The 23,738-nt window shown below is 36.3% G+C and overlaps 1 long non-coding RNA gene across 1 annotated transcript; it reads right to left on the bottom strand.

Annotated features, from left to right (window-relative positions):
• Positions 1-21,142: 21,142 nt before the first annotated feature.
• On the bottom strand, positions 21,143-22,952 carry LOC114820216 (uncharacterized). Its single transcript, XR_003767679.2, has 3 exons — positions 22,765-22,952; positions 22,556-22,625; positions 21,143-21,355 (listed from the first exon to the last, which is right to left on the bottom strand). It is a non-coding gene; the product is annotated as an uncharacterized lncRNA (long non-coding RNA).
• Between the last annotated feature and the right edge of the window lie 786 nt (positions 22,953-23,738).

The raw sequence follows: 23,738 nt of genomic DNA on the forward strand, positions 1-23,738 counted from the left end.
AATCAAATATAGATCTCTGTGAAGCAAATAGTGCTTACTTCCTCATATGAACAACCAAAGAAATTGGAAAACCAAAGATTGTCTTTACATTCCAATTTGAATAAGGAACTTAATTCCATCACTATAGTTTTAAGAGATGGATAATTGTTTTGTTTGAAAAACATTGTTCTTTATTAATGAATGATTGGATTATAGTAATCTGATTAATTGTGTCTATATTGTAGAGATAATGTGGTAGTGTTAACTGTTTAGAATATAACGATGCTTAAAACCCAAAAGTTGCAAGGTAGTGACTAATCCCACCGAGTTGTGTTACCTCTAAAACATAAATTATAAGTTGGTTATAGATGGATGCTTTGGATCATTAGATCCGGATCCAATGCGTTCTTGTTAAAACTGTATAAAGGTGAAATGTTTGAGTCTTTATTCTTTTGGAAAGAATAAAGAATCACAAAGTTGCTGAGGTTAATTCACTTAGATGTTAGTGGCACTTGTCAACAACATAATACTACTCATGTTGTATGACATTCACCGAAGATCGATCTTCGTTGGACTATTGTTTATTTTGAATAAACACAAGTCCGAATACTTTGCAAAAGGTTTCAAAGAATTCAAGAATGTAAGTTGATGAGTAAGACGTCTAAAGTATTACCTCCTTAGATTTGATCAAAGGAAAAATAACATTTTAAAAGAGTTTCCTTGAAAGATATCAAGAAAAGTAGCATCATATGATAATGGATCTCCATTGGGAGAAGAACGAACTCGAATAAGATTTATTTCTTTGGATGTTATCAATTACCCATATTTAGGATATATACTTCTAAAACAATATGATTGTCGATTAGAAGATCTTCCAAAATTTTCATGACTTGGAAAGAAAGACAAGTCTTAAGCATGTTAAGATTTAAGGTTGTGTGCTAATAAGCAATATTTGTTGAGAACAATCTTGTTTGATATCCTTATATTAACCTTTGGATATCACTTCTACAAACCAACTAACAAATGTTGTTTGTTGGGTAGTTTTGTAATCCTACACTAGGATTTGCTTAAGATAGAGCAAATGAACGAGAGATAGAACTCAAAGAATGGGTTCTTTAAGAGACAAGATAATAATCAACAAATATAACAACCTAGTTCCTACACCACAGGCTCCAAGGTAGTCGAGAAGGATTTATAAACTGTCTCAGTTGAATGGTTTGAACTTTATGACTATGTCAGAGTTACACCTCTTAATTTGAAAGAAATAAGAATGAAAATCCTTATGACTACATTGAGTGTATATATAACATATACTCAAGGAAATGGCATAGTAACATTTGACCCAAAACAATGAAACCTACATAGCTAAATGGGAGCTTAAGGTGACTACAATCAACGAGATTGGTTGACTTGGAAGAAACCATCTTTGATGTAGCCTTGGTTTCTATAAATTCGAAGATTGCTAGCTATAACTAAACTGTGATTCAATGTTTGGACATAATATGGGTTTCCAAAACCATTATCAAGATAGTCTTGATAATATATGTCTAAGACTAGGAATCACAAGACATGTAAGTTGTAGAGATCTATCCATCATGAATCTTAGCAAGCTAGTAGGAGCTATAAGCGTCTTATGAGAGAGATCAAATCGTTTGATTCCTCATAAGATGTAAATGAATCTTTTGTTTACTAGGTTTACAAAAGATTAGTGGGAGTTAATCATATTCCTAAATTTGAACATATATATGATATATTAATTTTAGAAATTCTTCTTCGTTAAAGTTATGACTTTAAAACATTCTATAACGATAGAATGTATATGGGAAACATAGTCTATATGCATGGGATGAAAATCTATAATGATAGATTTTAGGATATAGTTGGATTATATCAAGCCCTAATGATAGACAAAAGATGCTAGGAAGTTTCTCATATAATGATAAACTTCAATCAGAATGACAATTCTAGTGAGACTAAGAAGTTACTCTTCTCAAAGGGAACGTACCCTTTGACTCCCAAAGAAGTTTAATGCGTAAATAGAATCCTTTATGCATATGCATAAGGGTGATTTACGTATTACATATTGTATGAAAAAACATTGATATGAGTTGTACCAAGATCGGTACAAGATGATATCAGTGCAAGCCCAGCATCAGACCCATGGCAACTGTCAAGTGAGTCCTTAAGTATTTAAGAAATACTAAAGGATAGATTCCACAAGAATGAGAAAGAATTAGAGTAATGCAATGGAAGCGTAAATGTATTAGATTATGAATCTAATATCATATCCATGACATGGATGTCTCTTCATTTTGAATGAATAGATAATTGGATATCTCTTTATTATGAGTATAGAGATATATGGGTGGAGACATTAAAAGTAATGACTTTAGTGTGTTCCATCGTGCATGCAAAATATATCATCATATAGAAGCTTACAACCATGTTGTTTGGATGGGAAAGTTCATTTATGAACTCTCCATTCAGTTCTAACCAGAAAGCTTCACTAGTCACTAATGGGGCGATAGCTCAAGCTGGGGAATCAAGGTCTCATCAAAATCCGAACTCAAATGAGAGACTGAACCACATGATTAAGAATCATGTATAATGGTGATGTCGTTATTCTTAAGGTTGCTTCTATGGATAACATATAAATATCCATTGTCTAGGCCTACTACTCAGCCATTTATGAAATGAATTCAAAAGAGGTATCATCACTGATGACCAAGCTGATTGGCTCTAAAGCAAGTGGGAGATTGTTGAAAATGTGTCCTAAAACCAATCATATGATGATATTTTACGGACATTTCACATGTTAAACTAATCTAGTTTAATATAAAGGGCAAAGATTATTATTTTAAGCCATCTCATATAAATGTTATATGCTTAAACAATAAGTCTAACGAATATGTAATTGGGAGAATGTGATATAAAGAAGTTAGATTCAAGATACCATTCTCTTTCTTATACATATCCTAAACGTTCCAGATCATAAGATTGCCAATTGGGTATTGACAGTCCGTTAAGATCAATACGTGCTATGTCTTTCCTTAAGGAGAATGATTGGTCTTGAGTCATTGGTGTGACCGACACCAGGACAAGGATGTAGGTGCTCAATAGAGAATGAGTACACTGAACACGATCAATGAGGAGTTCTCATACTCATGTCACATGAGAACTCATGGTTGGGATAATGCAAAGTAGTCATTTGACCTGAGGCATCATAGTTGTCTTGTTGTTAGGTCTTTGATCTTTGACTATGTCAAAGTCACTCCGTCAAAGGGCGTCCACAACATAGTTAGGGTTAAGCCACTTAGCCACAGAGACAAGTGAATGCACAATAAGGGATCTTTAGCCTTCAAACCATTTGAGGGAGAATACTCTATGATATGATTAAGAATTGGAGCTTTCGAGCCGATATTATTGAAGGAAACATTTGTGAAAACAAGTTCATTTAAGCAGCATCTACAACATGCAATTAACAATTAAAGGCAGAATCATGCTTGTATGCACTCAAAAACAAAACTATGCCCATGAAATTCAAGGCCTAGTGAGTGTGGTGAACTAAGACTCAACTCAAGTACAAAGTGAGTTGAGAAATATTATACCTTTGTTAATTCCTTTTTGCATAAGCAAAGGCTAATCACCCAAGAGATAGGTCCTTCATTCCTTACTTCTTAGCTCCACGGATTTCTTAGATGAGGATGGTAGAATGGATTCTCCAAGTTCCCAAAATAGAGAACCTCTAAGTCTCCACACCAAGGAGAGACTAGAATAAGAGATGAGTAACCTTGGAGGAAGGAAGATTGCTAGCTAATCTCCTGCAAGGGGCCGGCCTCCTAGAGAGAAAGGGAGAGACTTGTTCTATCCAATTTCCTCTAAAAGAACCCTAAATGAATTTTGGCTATGAAGTTCTTTATATAGTCACTTCACTTCAGTGACATAGAGAACCAAAACCCTATTTCATCAATATGGCTAGCCTTCAATGGTCTTTGGGTGATTAAGGCCCTCTTGAATCTTTATTCATTAAGTTGTCATACAACTTAAGTCAATTGGCTTAACATTCGAAGCTCATTAGGCCTTGAGGCTCAAAACTAACCCGAGGTCTAAAACAAACTTATTTGTTTGATTAATTAACATATTAATTAATCCTAGCCATAAACAATTAAACCATTTAATTGTTCTTACTCAATTCTGTTGTTTCTTCAATCTCTACCTTACACGGTGTACGATTCATTAGGTTCCTTTTAGCGAGGCAGTGCGCGATTGTTACTCTTAACGACCGATTGTGAATTGAAACAACATTTCAATTCTTCCTTTGATGAAGATTACCAGGGCTTCCATAAACCATGAGTGACACCTAACAGTATATCATGGCTACCTAAGCTAATCAAAAGAGGCGGATAACCTATTCATTTTAGGATTACAATGCAATGCGGTCTTTCTTTAATACAATACTCTTCACCACATTGTTTCGTTTGATAGGTTATTCATGTCTACCATCCAATGTGATTCTTTTACTTCTATGATTACCTTGAATGCGATTTGGAACGACTTCCTAAATCTTATTCATACTCTGGCCAAAGATTCTTAAATATTCTCCCTCAAATGGTTTGAAGGTTAAAGATCCCTTGTTGTGCATTCACTTGCCTCCATGGCTAAGTGGCTTAACCCCAACTATGTCATGGATACCCTCTCACGGAGTGACTTTGATATAGTCAAAGATCAATGGCCTAACCACAAGACAATTATGATGCCTCAGATCAAATGACTATTTGGCATTATCCCAACCATGAGTTCTCATGTGACATGAGTATGAGAACTCCTTGTTGATCATGTTCAGTGGACTCATTCTCTATTGAGCACCTACATGCTTATCTTGGTGTTAGTCACACCAATGACTCGAGACCAGTCACTCTCCCTAAGAAAAGACATAGCACGTATTGATGTTAAAGGACTATCAATGCCCAATTGGCAATCATATGATCAGGAACATTTAGGATATATATACGAAAGAGAATGGTCTCATGAATCTAACTTCTTTAGATCACATCCTCCCAATTACATATTCCTTGGACTTATCGCTTAAGCATATAACATTTATATAAGACGGCTTCAAACAATAATCTTTGCCTTTTATATTAAACTAGATTAATTTAACATATGAAATATCCGTAATGTATCATCATATGATTGGATTTAAGGCACATTTCCAACAATTATAAAGGCGAGTGCCAACTTTTCATCCTCGGGGTATCGTGATTCGGCCCATCATAATGCTCGGCTAACATAGTATACCAGTTACTTCCCTTATAAGACAGAGATAATTGTAGATGGTGAGACTAATAAATGTATATATAGTGGCTCATTATGCTTGAATTTAGAGAGTATTGGTGTTGGACCACTGTGAACCTTTAGGTTGTCAAATACTTGTTAGCACTCCGTCATCCATTCGATCGTTCACACAACTCCTCGGAGTGCTTTGAAGAAAGGTAGGCAACGGTTTGTAGATTTGGAGACGAATCGATTCATCGCCACCACCCTACCAGTAATGCTCTGGATTATTTTATTGGTGCAAGGTGGTGCCATATCGATGAGCGCTTGGATTTTCTCTAGGTTAGCCTATATTCTCTTTTGCCTTACCATAAAATCTAAGAACTTTCCCAAGCTAACCACAAAGGCATGCTTCTCATTAGCTTCATGTTGTTGGCATCGAGGATCATGAACTCTTTGGTAAGCTCAGCAACATGTTGGTTCTCTTTCTTACTCTTTACAGGCATGTCGTCCACATAGACTTCTATTGCTTGTAAGTAGCCCGTGTGTTCTTGAGCATGAATCACATTACTTTCCAATAGTATAACCCACGGTCAGTGATGAAGGTCATGTCATCCTAGTCTACGGGATGCATGCGAATATGGTTGTAACCCGAATAAGCGTCAAGGAAGCTCAGAAGATCATGGCTCGTCGTGGCATCCACAAGCTAGTCAATGCAGGGCAATTGAAAGCTATCTTTAGGGGAGGCCTTATTGAGGTTTGTATAGTCAGTGCACATGCGCCACTTGATTAGGTGTTGGGCGGCGGATGTTTTCTTGACCATGACAATGTTTGCTACCTAACTCAATACTGAGCAGCTTGTCTACCTTTACTTTAATAACTGCATAACGCTTGGCATCTAGGACCCGCCATTTTTGTTGGACAAGTTTGCAGAATGGGTCGATGTTGAGATGGTGAGAGATAATGCTCGGGTCAATACCCAATTGTCAGTACGTACCACAACTTTCTCTTGTCAGTCAGAAAGTACTGTAAAGAGAAGCGCTCAGCTTCTTTGCTGACAAATTATTCGGACTACCGAGCAGTTGTTAGCTACGCTCAGGATTATCCTTCCCAATCTGATTGGGCCTTGGCCTTTCATCCTTTGGGTATGTTCATTTGAGCTTGAATTCTTTTGGCCTTCTTGGATTGAAAGGACCCACATTAACAAAAATAAGTTAGACAAATGGTACTCTCCCGCTCACAAAGGCATCTTAAAAAAAGGAATATAGAAATCATTATCATTTATTTAAGAGATGAGGTTAATGGGAGCAGCAATATGTGACGATGGTTGTTGGAAATAGGAGCCAAAGTAAGCTTTTCCTGCATGTGTTGCCGAAAATCAAAAGAAGAAGAGAAGGGGAAGAAGATACTAGGTTTTTTGTTGTTGTTCTTTTTAATGTTTGATGTGAAATTTTAATTTGTTTTGTTTTTCAATTTATAAAGTTTTTATTTTTATGTAATCAAGGGGAAAGTTGTCATTCAAGGGGTGATGTGAAAATAAAGTAAAACTTTAGGGGGTGTATGTTAGTGTCATTTTTGAAACATGATGGGGTTTTGTGAAAATAAGATAAATCTCATGCAGTGTTAATGTAATTAACCTTATATTGTTCTGATTGAAATGTATTTTTACTTAGTGGAGCAATAGCATTATTGAGTTGGCAGTTTATTATTATTATTATTTGTTTGGGGGGGGGGAGTCAGTGAGGTTCAAACCTGCATCATTATGCATAGACATAATTGTTTTTCGTCAACTATGATAAAACATCATTATGCGTATACAAAGGGTTTATTCACATATTTCTTTTGTACACTAGATGTGGGAGCTGTTGGAAGACTATAAATAAATTCAAAAGGACATGTGTACCTTTAATGTTGAACCTTGAATCTCAACACGCTCCTACAAACACGAACAACTGCTCTGACCCTCTGTGCACGTCTAGAACCTCGCAGGTCATCGGGTTGGCTATGATATGTCGAGTTGGCCCTTGGTTTTCGCCTCCCAAGACCTAAAGCCAAAAGTGATAGCTCTAAATACCCAACATTAGAATATTTGAACTGTGGAAAAGCTTACGTTTCTTATGTTTACTTTGTTCCCCAAAGCCTCCTTATATAGTGGTCGGGAAAAGTGTACAAAGACTATAAAGCCCATGAAAATCCCAAGTATATTCTAATATGAATATCTCTTGATTTTAATCTAATTATCTTACAGATAATTAGGAGGTTAATATCCTCATGTGGGTGGAATATCCTTTGATATTTATCCCATAAGATAAATCCTACATCTCCCACTCACCTATATAGGGTGTGGCATAGTCTCAATCAACACACTTAGTTCACATCCATTCTAGTCTATCTCCTCATATAGGAAATGGGATGCATGACCTCATGAGAAATAAGGTACTTAACCAGGAGTACTGTCATTAAGCTATCACTAAACTAACAACAATGCATCACTCGGAAGTTCATTGCCTTATGCCCCAGACTGTTCGTCAGACACCAGACTTGACATTTTTTATCCCTCGTTATGAAATTAAAAACAAAATGTCATGTCTCACAAGTATCATGTATCCATGTCTTATGTTCAATAACAAATATCAAAAGATGTCGCGCAACTAATGAATCACATGACATGGTGCTTTCTTCGAATTGTCTTCCTTAAGCTCTCATGTCAGTCTAATTTGATTTAACTGCTTGCCTAGACACGTCTTTTGGGACAGTAGCTAACTTAACTGTCTTAGATAAACGAACTACAGTAGCGATCATTAAACCTCATCTTTCTAACATAGACTTTAGTTCAAAAGGCATAAGGATGGAATCGTATAGATTCCTTGTGGTTCACATAGTGATTGAAGAAGGGATTAATTCATCACTCCCATTATTAGTAGGTTATAGCACATACAGTATGATTTGTATGCTATCGTGTATCCTCATTTCAATGAGTGTGTCACACGTCCATTACACATACACGATACGGATCTTACTCTAGTTACTACACAAGCGCCTAACCTAAGTCTTCTAGCCTAGTCGCCTTCTCGGAGCCCATCTAGATACTTATATCCGGCTTTACAAGCTTCAGTATGAAACAAATCTCATGTTTGACTTATGTTAGGTCTCATCTTAGACATTTCTAAGGCGACATTTACCTTTAGCATATTGGTATGTTCAACATACACGTGTTCGATCTCGCAGTCCAATGCGTTCAGGACACATATATCTCATCCTACTCGCTATCTCAGCGGTAGGGCAAATCATTCATATGAAAAACCGATTCTAGCTTGGTGACACTAGTAAAGATGTGTAAACAATCATTTCAAAAATAAATAAATATGAAATGAAAAACTTCAATGCCTTTTTATTAAATAATAATGTCAAATACAAAGAAAAACACATCAAACCCTACATAAACCCGTATTCTTTACATGAGTCAGAAATGAGTTTCTAATTATAGGTTTAATCATGGGATCAGCGAGCATATTGTTGGTCGAGATATGTTTCAACACTACTTCACCCTTGGTAACCTTATTCCTAAAGAAATGATATCGTGTATCTATGTGCTTAGATTTGCCATGATATATAGGATCTTTAGTGTATGCTAAGGCCGAAGTACTATCATAGTAGACAAGTACAACTTCTTGAGGATAAGCTGTAACTCCCATTTGTCGTAGAAACCTCCTAAGACAAATAACTTCTTAAACAGCTGATCCAAGGGCAACATATTCTGACTCCATTGTGGACAGAGCAATACAAGTTTGCTTCTTGCTACACCAAGAAACAATTCCTCATCCAAGGACAAAAGCAAAACCTGAGGTGGACTTGCGTTCATATCTATCGCTTGCCCAGTTGGCATCACTATATCCTCTCAACTTCAGATCCCCTCTTTAGTAACATAGGGCTAAATATTTTGTTCCTTGCAGGTATCTCATAATCCTCTTGATGACTTGCCAGTGAGCATGTCCATGATTACTTTGATAGTGGCTTACCATGCCCACAGCATGGCAAACATCCGAACGTGTGCAAAGCATCGTGTACATCAGACTTCCTAATACAGAGGCATAGGGGACGTTTTCCATTTGTTCTTTCTCTTTCTCAGTCTTTGGACATTGTTCTAAGGACAATATCGTGCATCTTTCCATCGGAGTGTCTATGGGTTTGGAATTCTCCATCTTAAATCGTTCAAGTACCTTCTTAATGTAAGTCTCTTGAGACAAACTTAGAAATTTCCTTGAGCGATCTCCCGTGATCTTAACTCCAAGCGCATAATGTGCTTCACCCATATCTGTCATCTCAAAATGGGATGACAACCACGCTTTTGTGGTTTCTATGAAGGTTTTGTTATTTCCCTCTATTAGGATGTCGTCAACATACAGAGAAAGTATGAGAATACTTTTCCCATATTTCTTAAGATACACACAGTGGTCTTCCTCAATCATCTCAAAACCAAATGAAGTGATTGAATTTTGGAATCTAATGTTCCACTGTCTAGACACTTGCTTGAGGTCATATATGGTACGTTTTAGGCGGAAAACTTTGCGCTCTTATCCCTTGGCCTCGAAGCCTACAAGTCGATCCATGTATATCTCCTCGTCTAGCTCTCCATTGAGAAATGTTGCCTTAACATCCATTTGGTAAAGTTCCAAATCTTGTTGAGCAACAATAGCTAAAATGAGGCGAATAGAGGCAAACCTCACCACAAGGGAGAATGTCTCTTCAAAATGTACACCCAATTGCTGAGTGTATCCTTTTGCGACAAGGCGTGCCTTATATTTGTCAATTGAACCATCCACCTTGCATTTGATTTTTAAAACCCACTTGTTTCCAATGGTTTTACGCCCAAGCGGAAGGTCAACTAACTCCCAAACAGTATTTTTTGTCCATGGAGCTCTTCTCTTCCTCCATCGTAGTTATCCACTTTTTTTTTCTGTTAAAGACAACGCTTCTTTGTAAGAAGAAGGTTCATCTTCCTCTGAAGTATGCAAATGTAGGCCTCCTCATCAACCTCAAAATGATGTTTGTGAATGTGGCCTCTCTTGCTTCTTCGAACTGTGTGACCTTGAATTTCAGAGGGTATGCTCCCATTATTGGGTGTATTCTCTTGAGTTTATGGATACATTACTCCCACTGGGTTATGTACTCCCACTCAGATCAAGTCCTCCTACATCATATTCAGCGACCATCGGATTGGAAATTAATTCCCCTTCTTCGCTTAAAGATGTTACGAGTTCTTCATCTTTCTCCAACTCATGGAGATCAAGGTTTTTGACAGTATCGCCAAGTTTTGGGAAGTCATTCTCTATGAATTCCACTCACGTGAATCAATCTCGGTTCTCCCTCTATGTGGATGTTCACCAAACATCACATAACCTTTTGAGTTTTCACAATATCTTATAAAGATATGTTTATTTGCTCTAGGACCCAACTTTCTAAACTTATGTGATTGATTATGAACAAATCCAACACAACCCCAAGTTCATATGGGGTTGAGGGAATCATCTTTGAAGGCACATGGTTAAGTATACGTCGCAATCAATAATGCATCACCCCAGAAAGATATGGGGAGATTTTCCTGCGCCATCATAGACCTGACCATGTCTAATAAAGTTCTATTTCTCCTTTCAGCAACTCCGTTTTGTTGTGGCATGTAAGGAACATAAAGTTGTTTGGGTATCCCCTTCCTTTCACAAAAAACCTTGAATTGGTTAGACAAATACTCAAGTCCACGATCAGTGCAAAAAGCTTTTATAGTCTGCCCTTTTTTATTCTCAACCTTAGTTATGAAGCATTTGAAACGATATAAAGCTTCATAGCAATAAGCAATCGAGTACACATAGCCATATTACGTGTAATCATCAATCAAAGTCAAAAAATAAGAGGCGCCATGATGGACCTTCACACTCATTAGTCCACAAATGTTAGAGTGGATTAACTCTAATGATTAAGTAGCTCGAACAACCTTTTCTAGAAGGTTTTTAACTACTTTGCCAGCTAAATTCTTGGAAATATGCCCTAAAGCCAATCATATGATGATACTTTACAAACATTTCATATGTTAAACTAATCTAGTTTAATATAAAGGGCAAAGATTATTGTTTAAAGTTGTCTCATATAAATGTTATATGCTTAAACGATAAGTCCAAGGAATACGTAATTGGGAGAATGTGATCTAAAGAAGTTAGATTCATGAGACCATTCTCTTTCGTATACATATCCTAAATGTTCCTGATCTTAGGATTGCCAATTGGGCATTGACAGTCCGTTAGGATCAGTATGTGATATGTCTTCTCTCAGGGAGAGTGACTGGTCTCGAGTCATTGGTGTGATTCACACCAAGACAAGTACATAGGTGCTCAATAGAGAATGAGTCCACTAAACGCGATGAACAAGGAGTTCTCATACTCATGTCTCTCATGAGAACTCATGGTTGGGATAATGCAAAGTAGTCCTTTGACATGAGGCATCATAGTTGTCATGTGGTTAGGTCCTTAATCTTTGACTATGTCAAAGTCACTCCGTCAAAGGGTGTCCACGACATGGTTGAGGTTAAGCCACTTAGCCATGGAGGCAAGTGAATGCGCAACAAGGGATCTCTAACCTTCGAACCGTTTGAGGGAGAATACTCTATGATATGATTAAGAATCTCTAGCCAGAGTATGAATGAGATTTAGGAAGTCGTTCCAAATCACATTCAAGGTAATCATATAAGTAAATAAATCATATTGGATAGTAGACATGAATAAACTATCAAACCAAACAATGTGGTCAAGAGTATTGTATTAGAGAAATACCGTATTGCATTGGAATCCAAACTAAATAGGTTATCCACCTCTTCTGATTAGCCTGGGTAGCCATGACATACTGCTAGGTGTCACTTATGGTTTATGGAAGCCCTAAAGGTGTATAATCACTAAAGGGAGAATTGAAAGTCAGTTTCAATTCACAATCGATTTGAAGAGTTCTAATCGTCCACTGCCTCTCTAAAGAGAACCTACCGAATCGCACACTGTGTAAGGTAATGATTAAAGGATATAACGAAGATGAGTAAGGACAATTAAATAGTTTAATTGTATATGGCAAGGATTAATTAAAAGTTAATTAATCTAGAACGCAGGGTTCGTTTTAGGCCTTAAGTTAGTTTTGGGTTTCGGGACACAAAATGGGTTTTGGTCCACAATGCACATAAGGTTTAAGTTGTGTGACAACTAAAACAAAATGGGCAATTAACCCACTAAAAATAGGGAGGCCGGCCATGCTTAGAGAGGGAGTGGGTTTTGGACTTATTACAAGTTTGCCACTCCGTTGAAGGTAGGTATAAATGTGACTTTATAGCTTTTTCTTCATAAGGGTTTTCTTGAGGAAATTGGAGAGAACAAAAGCTCTCATATTTCTCTCTAGGAGGCCGGCCACCATGGGGGAATTTACTAGCATCTAATTCTTCCATGATCACACATCTTCTTCCTTAACCATCCTTGGTGCCGAAACTTAGAGGCCTCCAACTTTGGGGACTTTTGGAGAACCCAATTCTTCCATCCATATCCAAGAAGACATGGAGCCAAGAAGCAAAGTTCCTCCATCCAAATCCATGGAGCCAAGGAGTAAGGTGACAAAGGAAAGAAGGCCCTCACATGGGTGATTAACCTTTGCTAAGCAAAGAGGTGCTTCAAAGGTATAAAGTTTCTCAACTCAATTTGTTTTGAGTTGAGTCTTGGTTCACCATAACTACTAGGCTTTTGAATTTCATGGGTTAAGTTTTGTTTTTTAGTACATACAAGCATGATTCCACCTTTTAATTGTTAATAGCATGCATAGATGTTGCTCAAATGAACTTGTTTTCACAAATATTTCCTTCATAAACAAGGCTCACATATAGGCAGATTGACATTATTAAGTGACCCCAACAGGCCTTCTCTAACTAACCTTGTCATTCTATCTTGACTTATATGCCCTAGTCTAGCATGCCATGTTTCAGAATTAACATGTTTAATAACAGTTACTAAAGAAGTAAAAGAACAAGAATCAATCAAATCCAAGCAAACAAAATCATTCTTTATTGAACCATATCCAATTTCAACTTGATCCTTCATATAAAAGTGCAGTAACTGAAAGTAAATCAAATTGCATTCTAGGGGTGTGCAAGACATCATGCAGAAGTAGTTAACACCCATTGTTAGTTAAATACAAACCAACTCCCAAAGCTTCTGTACGACTTCCTTCACCCACGTACACCCAATGTGACTTTGTTGGAAAGCGTTGATAATTTTTGAACCCCCTTTTATCTCATATCACATGCTTGGTTGCTCATGTGTCTATAATATAATTGTCAGACATGTGAGCAACATGTATATGCGAACATACACAAACAATGACATATTTAAGGTTAGGGATCACCTTTCTATTCTGCTCAGTGCAATTACAAGTCCCTTCTTTTTACAGTTAAAGCACGTTGACTTTAATTCGTCTTTCTTGCCACGTTTACCTCTATGAGCCTTGATCTTATTAGATTAGGAGAAGCTTTGCATCCTTTTTCTCATACTTGGTTTTACCTTTTCATTTGAACTGGTTACCCTTTTTGGACCCACCTTGAGTCAAAAAGGTAGTACTCTGGGTCGCCATTGGGCACTCACCTTCCAATTCAACATGACAAGAGATGTTATGAAAGTTCTTAATTTGATCATTGTGTGTCATGATCTGTTTAAGGGCATCCCATGAGTTTGGGAGGGACCTAATCACATCTTGGACTTACTATTCATCGATGAGGGTACTCCCAGCGACTTTCAAATCTCGTATCATGCTGGACATCTTCCTAAGATGTTCAGATACAAAGTGCTTAGGATCCATCATGTAAACCTCATACTTAAACATTAGACATCTCAACCTAGTAGTTGAGGTTCCACCAAAAGCAAATTTCAGCTGGTTCCACATCTCCTTGGCTGTCGAGTACCCTTCATACTCACCAATAAGATCATCATGCATGCTGCTTGACATAGTAAAGTGTGCACTTCGATCTTTCTTGAACCAAGAATCATAAGACCTTACTCTAGTCGTATGTTAAGCCGCAATGGTTCCATCTCTCTCAAGATCAGGCTCATCCACCGAAGCCTCCAATGGCTCTAAGAGCTCTTGTTCATTGACAAGATATTGGATCTTCCTATGCCAAATATCATAGTTGATTCCAACTAGCTTTTCTCCTTTGGTCAAATCTACAACAACATTTTTGGCAACCATTTCTTTCTACAAGGGTGAAATAATTTTGACATTATTAATTACACATCTTACATTTATTTATTTCAAAAACTCATTAGAAAATATTTCACTTTTTCTCTTAGGTTGAAATTGAAAAATCCGCCAAGTCACTCGTAATTACCATTCAATTCTAAGAGTCAATATCATATTTTCTAATTATTTTTGAAATAAATCTAATTTAAACATTATTATGTTTTAAGCTTATCTATTTTTCATGCAACATCCAATTGAGTGTACAACGATTAGGGTTTTTAGACAATGGGCTCGACATGTGGGCCTCCGTAAGTGCGGACAAGTCAAATCCAGGAGGGGTAGCAGTGCGAAGCTTTTACAAACCGAACCTCTTTGACACTTAAAGTGTCTCCTTAAAGATTTTTCCTAAACACCACATCAAATAAGAGGTGACCATTTGTGAACCCCAATCTAATTTAATTATTTTTTATTAAATAGGTAATCTTTTTTAAATATTCTCCTAAAGAATATTCCTTTCTAATTTAAAATGCTCAATCAACATGCGCCGACATTATATCTTTTTTATTTTCCTAAAATCTTTGCATGTGTTGGATATTTTTGTAAAGGTTAATTAAGAACGTTTCCTAAATTTTAGTAAATTAAAAACGTCTTTAATACCAAACCTAAATATACACTTACGTAGGTCAGTGAACCACAATGATTCACTCGCCAGTCGTGTCCCAAAAACACGGCCAACACACCACCCAAAGCAGCAGTGCAAAATTAATAATTTTTTTAATAATTATTTAATATTGCACAAACCCACTCGCTGTGGTTGGTGCGTGACACACACGCATCGCCTTCTAGTAGTCCGATACCATTCTTTTGACCTTTGTTAGATTGAACTCCCTGAGATGAATCCAACGGTGTAGCTAACATCCACGAAAGCCTAGCGTTGTACTCGTACTTGCTTAGGCCGAGAGTGGAAGAGATGAACTGCTGTTCATCATCTTATTCCAAAAAATCTGGAATTCCAGATTTTTCACTCTCACAAGGCCTGTTTACAGAGGCCATAACTTAGCGAATGTGCATCCGTTTTATGCATGTTTTATGTCGTTAGAAAGATTAGATTACCATCTACAATTAACGCTTCTTTGGCGAATTCCAAAAATAACTCTAACAGCACGAAAAAAGGGTCTCAAAAACCTTGAAAATTTTCGTTTTTCAAGCTATTACAAAACTAGGGTTTCAATTATCTCTCTAACAATTTGGTGTTTCTTTACAAAATTTTAAACATAGTCTCATATGAATGTAAAGAACATAAACCAAGCATTAAAACCCAGAAAAAATAAGCATGGCAAAAACAAAAATTTTAGAGACAAGCATTCATGGCATATTCATATATATCTCATGCCTTCAAGGTTTTCATACATGGCATATTCATATATATATATATATATATATATATATATATATATCTCATGCTTTCATGTAAGGAGTGTGTGAGTGGCTCTGATACCACTATTGGAAGACTAAATAAATTCGAAATGACGTGTATACCTTTTATGCGGAAGCTTGAATTTCAACATGCCCCTACAAACACAAACAACTGCTATGACCCTCTGTGCATGTCTAGAACCTTGTAGGTCGTCGGGTTGGCTACGGTATGTCGAGTTGCCCCTTGCTTTTCACCTCCCAAGACCTGGAGCCGAAAGCGATAGCTCTAAAGACCTAACTAGAATATTTGAACTATAGAAAAGCTTGTGTTTCTTATGTTTACTCTCTTCCCCAAAGCATCCCTATATAGTGGTTGGGAAGAGTGTACAAAGACTGAAAAGCCCATGAAAATCTCAAGTATATTCTAATATGAATATGTCTTGCTTTTCATATAATTATCACATAGATAATTAGGAGGTTAATATCCTCATGTGGGTGGAATATCCTTTGATATTTATTTATCTCATAAGATAAATCCTACAGGAGCAAATAAAGTTTAAAAGATAACATGTTTCAAAAAATTTGTACAACTATAATATGGCGAGATAGATTTATACTTGATACATACGAAAATAGCACAATACAATTACCCGCTAAAACTAATTGTGATCTTTACTTAGTGTTACATGTTAATATATTATGAAGAGAAAGAAAACAAAGAACAGAGACGTTTATGATTGTCAAAAATCGCGTCGGCATTAGGTACTTTAGGTATCTCTCTGTGCACCAAATTAGGGATGGGATTCCGATCGATCAAAATAAATTAGGGTTAGGGAAATGACAATATTCGTTCAACTTTCAGTCCGTGCCTATTGTCGTTTATTATACAATTGAAGTGACTTCTCCTCCAAATCGACTTCATTTGGTGGCCCTTCCACGAACTCCACGATTCATGTCACTAATTGAGTACCATTTTTGTCCTCCTCTTCCCTATTTTCGTCGTTTCCACATCACATACATATATATATATGCACTCTAGGGGAACACCAAATAAAAATGTTATGATAAACCCTACAAACCAAACAGTTAAAATTTTTGTATTCTTTCGTTGGACTGGGGGCCAATCCATATCATATTTGCATAAGTTAATGGTAAAACTTGAAATACTAAACTGTCACCTTCTCTAATAAAAACCCTTGGATTTTTTTTTTTTTTTAATGATCGAAATGGGGAAAGAAATGGAAAGGTTGTTAAATATCTGAATAATGTGTCAAAGGCTAATGATTTTATGGAAGACCATGGGGCTAATTTGCACTTTCAGAAGTTTTTATGTACATGCGGCTGTCTGCATATTGTCAAATGCTTGTCACCTTCAGCTCAATCAGCTCACCAAGTCAAAGCTGGCCAACCTTCCAATATTGGAGAAAACAATACGGAAAGAAAATATCTTCTCGGAAACCTATTTGAGAAAACAAAATTAAAAAAAAATGTCTTCTATGGGAAACCCTAAGGTTGGCAGAGAGAGATATTTGATTGGTGGAATATGTGCATTAGAACACTTTGAGCTGACTCCAATAACATTCCACCACTAGATATGGAAACATAATTGTGGTTTTTCGACCTTTTAACCTCCACACAAAAAAAGCCTAATGTGATTGATCTCACGCACTTCCCAGTTATGGAATATTGTCATTTTCCCAGAGTAACAAAATATCTATTCACCAACATATAGGGAAAGAGATTGCAGAGTTTAAGGATGGAACTTGAGGGGTTTCAAACGTTTTTTATACTATGATAAAAGTTAAGGTTTTATTCTAAATTTATTAGTAATAAGCAGAATGTTGCAATTTCTTACTAACTTTGGCAAAATTTCTTCAATTTTTGGTGTGAAATATTTCGTGATCACAACCTCACATTTAATTATGGTTGCAATCATCCGACTTGGTTGACTTTTGACTATATACAGGTTCGCATTTGAATCAACTCTCTCTCTCTCTCTCTCTCTCTCTCTCTCTCTCTCTCGGTAACAAAATTATTTTTGTAGGTGGCCTTGATCAATCTTGGATCTCCATGTTTTTCTAGTCTTCTAGACGTGACATATCGAATATCCAATTCCAACTAACATATCTGTATGAGGGTATACTTTGAAGACTACAGATAACCAATTGAGTTCACAGTAGACTGGATAGTCCACGTAAAAAAAATGATTAATCATATATATATTGTCCAGTTCATCGATACAAGAATAAGATGAAGTAAATGAAAAGGATATAAAGATACTAAATTATGCAAATCGGCACATAATATGTTAAACTTTACGAAGGCAGAGACTACAAGTGCCGCAGTGTTCTGTTTTTGTATGCCAAGCCAAGAAAATAGAAAAAGGAAAGAAAAATAAATAAACTATTGCTATATCTTTATATGTAAAGCCAGCAGCCCCATTTTGGGGTCATGGCTTCACCAAAAAAATTAGGAAAAAAAATGCTCCCAAATAAAATTCAAAAAAAAAAATTGAAAAGCAGCCTAAAATAATGTATCAAATAATGCAGGGGTATTTTTGTCATATAAACAGTGTTTTTTTATAATTAATTTTTTTTTGTACAATTTTTTTTTACTTTTTTTTAATTTTTTATAATTAGTACCTCACAATGGACTAATAATAATTTGATTCAATCAGTTGTTATCAAATATTATTTTCTCTATTTTTAAACACGTTCAAAGCATCTTAAGATACGCGTAGTGCTAGTTAAAAAAAGTCTTTCACACGCTCATAAAAATATGATTCAATTAGTTGTCGAATTATTGTTTTTTTTTTTTGAACAAACGATATTATCTACATTAAAGGAAGGGGGTGGTCTTAGCCTCACCATGAGATAACAATAATGTGATTCAATCATTTGTTTATTAAATATTATTTTCTATATTTTAAATGTAAATTTAATAGAATGTCGATAAAATTTGAAATACCGATTTTATTATATAGATTCAGCTGCTTTGATTGATTTATGAGAAGTTTCTTCTAGCATGGTCTAATATTATTCATTTAGTCCAAATATTTGACTTTCTTTTTGTCATAAAAAAAAAGATATTGAAGCAATTCACGCATATAAATGCATTTAAAATATGTAAATTGTGCGTAGCATGCCTTGATTCAAAAAATATATTTTACACGTGCATGAAGGCTAGTATGGTGAAAGCAATCGAAAATATTGCTGCAACGCCATCTTTTACTAAAATATAAAAAAATTAGGAGAATGGTTTTTTATACAAATTAAGTTAGTTAAGCAAGGGATAGAGTTGAGAAATATAAAAGGTTGAAAAGACTCTTCAGTAGACAAAAAGGACCATGTAATATCTTCTTTTGTGATGCCTACGGATTTTTATACCCTAATTATACAGCACCTGCAAAAGGAACACGTAGATAGAAAGTAGGCAATACCATCCAATTTTGGGAAAGCGACCGCTAATAATACTCGTTTGTCTGCGGAGTTTAAAAGCATCCCCTACGATCAAAAACTCTGAAGTCTTGTTTAGTATAGAGGATTAGATTACAATGAGTAACTCTCTAAATTCTAAAGTATTTTAAAGGTAGAATTTTTCATTTCAAGAGGATTACAAGAGGACCATACGTGAAAAAATTTCTCCCTTCTAATCTCCCATTTTGGGGAGGATTGGAATGAACTACTTTTTGCTTCTTGAGTAATTCATCTCCTACCTTTAACTTAGCCACAAAATGGAATTATTCTTTTAACATATCTTAAGAATAGTTGTTTATCTATTCCAATCCTATTCTTCATACCAAATGAGGCCTGAAAATAAAATATAGTTATGTGGTACGGATACATCACCATTAGGACGTTATATATTATTCATACACGACTATCTTCACGTGACGTTATTATAGATACAAAACGTTACCTTAATAGTATACTCGTATCATGGAATATTGATATCTTCAAACTTACCTTAAACTAAAGTTACCTCTTACACCTGCCGCGTTCAGATAAATAAGTTTGGCATTCGAGCTAATGCGCCAAAATTATTATCATGATCAAATGAATGGGCTAGAAATCATGTGATGAGATTTGATTTTTGCTATAAATGAAATATGGGGCCTTAGAGTTTGGAAGATGTTTCTATCATGAATAAGATTTGACGGTCATGGATTTGATATCTATTCAAGATGTGGGATCAAAGTGCAAGATTCAAAGGTTCGGAAGCTGTTTTAATCAACACAGAATTGAATTCGCTGTCTTATGGCCCTTGGGATTAACTAAATGTCATGATGTTCAGGCTGCAGAAAAGTTAGGGTGCTTTGACTGGAGCTTTATTCTTGGTAAGCGAACTCGTATGTCTTACTAATAAACGGCTAATGCTTGTGTTCTCTTTATGGGGTGTAGAATTATCACTCCATGTACATGTGCAAAAAATATTATAATATATAAGGATTATATTAATAAGAAAATTAATGAAAATAGCTGAAAATTTTAAGTTTTAATGAAAATAACAAAATAAAGGGTAAAGTGAATAGTACCAGGATTGACTTTTTAGTGTAAAAATGCAATTTTTCATTAAAGTGAACAGTACCGAGATCTTTTCGTTAAAGTTCCCTATATTAATTCTACTGAGGTACGAATTTTATACTAATTACAATTGGAAATTACAACCTATAATACATGCTACAATTACGAAGAGGATTCCGGATTATTAAGTCTATTCTAACACCCTTGCAAATTGGAGGAGTCTGGTCATACAAGTTTGGAGCAGAGGAGTTCATGACGATGTTGATAAAGAGCTTTGATGAGAAGATCAGCCGGTTGATCAACACATGGAATATAACAAACATGATGACACCATTAGCAAGTTTTTCACAGACAAAATGATAATCAAGTTTAGGGTTGGGCACAGGCCGGGCCGGGCCCAATTTTGAAGGGACCGGACCGGACCTAGGTTTAAAGGAAACGGGCCGGGCCGAGCCAGGGATTGCATTTTCTAATATAGGAACCGGACCTTACCCGGCCCGGTTGAAACGGGCCAGTTCAAACCGGGTCCACGGGTCCCCTTTTTTTTGAAAAAAAAAATAATAATCAAATTTGTACAGATTGCAAACTGCACAGATTTGCACATATTGCAACTTCACGGAGTCACAGACTGCATTTATGCTGATTTTGCACAAATTCACCATTATTCACATCCAATCTAAATACAAAGTCCAACATCCAAGTTCATAAATTAACAATACATCCAAAATAACAATATTACATTGTCCAACATCTAAAAATCAAATCAACATACAAAATATTCGAAAGTCCAAGGCATCCAAATTCCAAGAATCAAATAATCCAAAACAACATAAACATGACATCCGCAATAAATTTCAAATTAACATTCAAAACCACATCCAACGCCCAAGTTCCAACAACAATCCTCATTGAATCTGTACGCAAAAATAGAATATAAACATGACAATTTTAACGTCCAACATCATATTATCCTCATTGAAATTGAATCATTGAAATGCTATTTCAGAGAGTGGTCACTGTCAGCTACGAAAATGAAATGCTATTTAAGATTCTACTCAGTAGAATAAAGATAAAAGCCTAAGCAAGATGCTATGCATGACAGAAACAAAAGGATGCTAACAAAATTTGTTGCAATGGTAGTTGGGTCAACACCTATGCAATGAACTCATGCGACACATCCAGCAACTATAAACAGATTTCTGCAATAAATTAAATCCTGAGTTGCTTGAGGTGAGAAAGCAGCACGGGTATCCTATATGTATATAACATGAATGATCCAGAAGTTGGAGGAAGGAGGGTATCCTAGCAGATGGGGACATGGCTAGGGTGCTAATAAGTATTAAGCTTATTATTATTATTATAGTTAATATACACATAATTAAGAGATTATGAAGAATGCAGATGATGCTCAAGGCCAGGCTTCTATATTAAACCAAGCCTGAAGGCCCTGTGTGCAGATCGTTTAACGGTGTAATATTCCCTTATCAATGAAAGCATCTGAGGTAGTTTTACACTAATACCAACTTGACAGAGACACTTTACAACATTCTGGTTGTAAATCTTACGCAAGATAACACAGTAAATTGTAAGCTTCTCAAAAAACACAGCAGTTTTTCAAGTTGACGCCATACAATCTGGAGCGAAACTAAAATGAACTATGAATAATCTGCTATTTGATGAATTGGCTAGAAATTAACAAATGCACTATACGAAGAAGCCTTCGCTGTTATTCATCCAAGGAAATAAAAGCATCACTGTCAAGCAACCTTAGGGTAAAACCATAAAGAAGAGTCGTGACTAGTGCTCATGAATAATATAAGGACCTTCCTGCAACCTTAAAGTAAATGCATGTTATGATTATGGAAAGTACCTTCCTGCAAATAACCAGGGACAAAGGAAACCCTGCCAATGTCTAGTATAACATAGTGTAATTTATGAATGTTGTAGATTGGTCACTTACTACACAGATAGACTCACGCAGCCTATCTCACACCCAAAGGGCAAGATGAAGTCATGCTTAAAAAACAGATGAAGTAATGCCAAGATTCAATTGATTTTAAAACAAAATTTGATAAAGCAGAGAAGAAAATGGGGGTTTGGTTTTTAGTTTTTACCTGTGAGACGGAGACTGAGTACCAGATTCAGATCCTTAAAAAATGCTGGCACTAATCACATAAAATTGACCTAAAAACACAACAGGTGATTCAAAATCAGAGAACTCGAAATGCAGAAAAACAACTAAATCAAACTCGACCCACATAATATTTAGGAATTTAAAACCCGAAATAAACCAGAGCACTCGAAATACAGATCAATTATATACACAAAGGTTGATTGAGAGAGGTGACAAATCGAGAAGATGGGTGGTGCGGTGGGGTGACTGGGTTCTGTAAGTCTGGGATGCCGTTGAAGTTGCTGGGCTGTCGTGGTGGTCGCCAGGACCGTCCTGATGTCGGGGTGGTGGAGGGGAGGGGACGATTCACAGACGGACGGCGAGAGAGAGTGAGAGACAGAGTTGAATTCGAAATGAGGAAACCTAAAACGAACGGTTAAGATTGGGCAGAGAGATGATCTTCAATCTCGTCTGTCCATTCTAATTACAAACAGGCCGGTTTGGGTACCCGTTTCTCTATACTTTTGGAATCGGCCCGAACTGAAAATGTCGACGGCCCGCCCCGCCCCGCCCCGTTTCTGTTTTACAAAATTAGGAACCGGCCCGTACCCGCCCCGAACCTCTATTACCCGCCCCGACCCGCGGTTCCTGTACCCGTTTGCCCACCCCTAATCAAGTTCGATGTGACGTGAGCATGATGGATTGGATTAGTTGCAAGATAGGTGGCACTTAAATTTTCACAATCAAGGGTGGAAATAAATACCGAAAATCTCAAACCTTATCAATTCACTATGGAAACTTAACCAAAAAAAGTCCCAACTTAAAACCGAACCGATTCCAAACAGCTCAATACGTGCTTCGTCTAACATATGCATTCATTTGGTAATCCCTAACCTAAACGAAACATATTGTACTTTAATTTTAAATTAGGGTTTAGGAATTATGTGGACTGTTGGATTGCTTGAGATTTAATCTCAACTGTCCCATCTAACTTAGGGTTTCAGTCTCTTATAGCCTACCATATCTCTCTCTAAGTCGCTCGATCGAGATTTTCTCTCCTTCTCGATCGAGCGACTCTGAAGCCCCAAAATCGAGGTATTTGTTTCAAAATCTAGGGTTTTGTTTTGAATTACTTTCGAATTAAGATTTGTATTCAAAATCCAAGGTTTTATTTCTATTTTTTC

Source organism: Malus domestica, chromosome 12 (assembly GCF_042453785.1).
Source record: "Malus domestica chromosome 12, GDT2T_hap1".
Taxonomy (NCBI): Eukaryota; Viridiplantae; Streptophyta; class Magnoliopsida; order Rosales; family Rosaceae; genus Malus; species Malus domestica.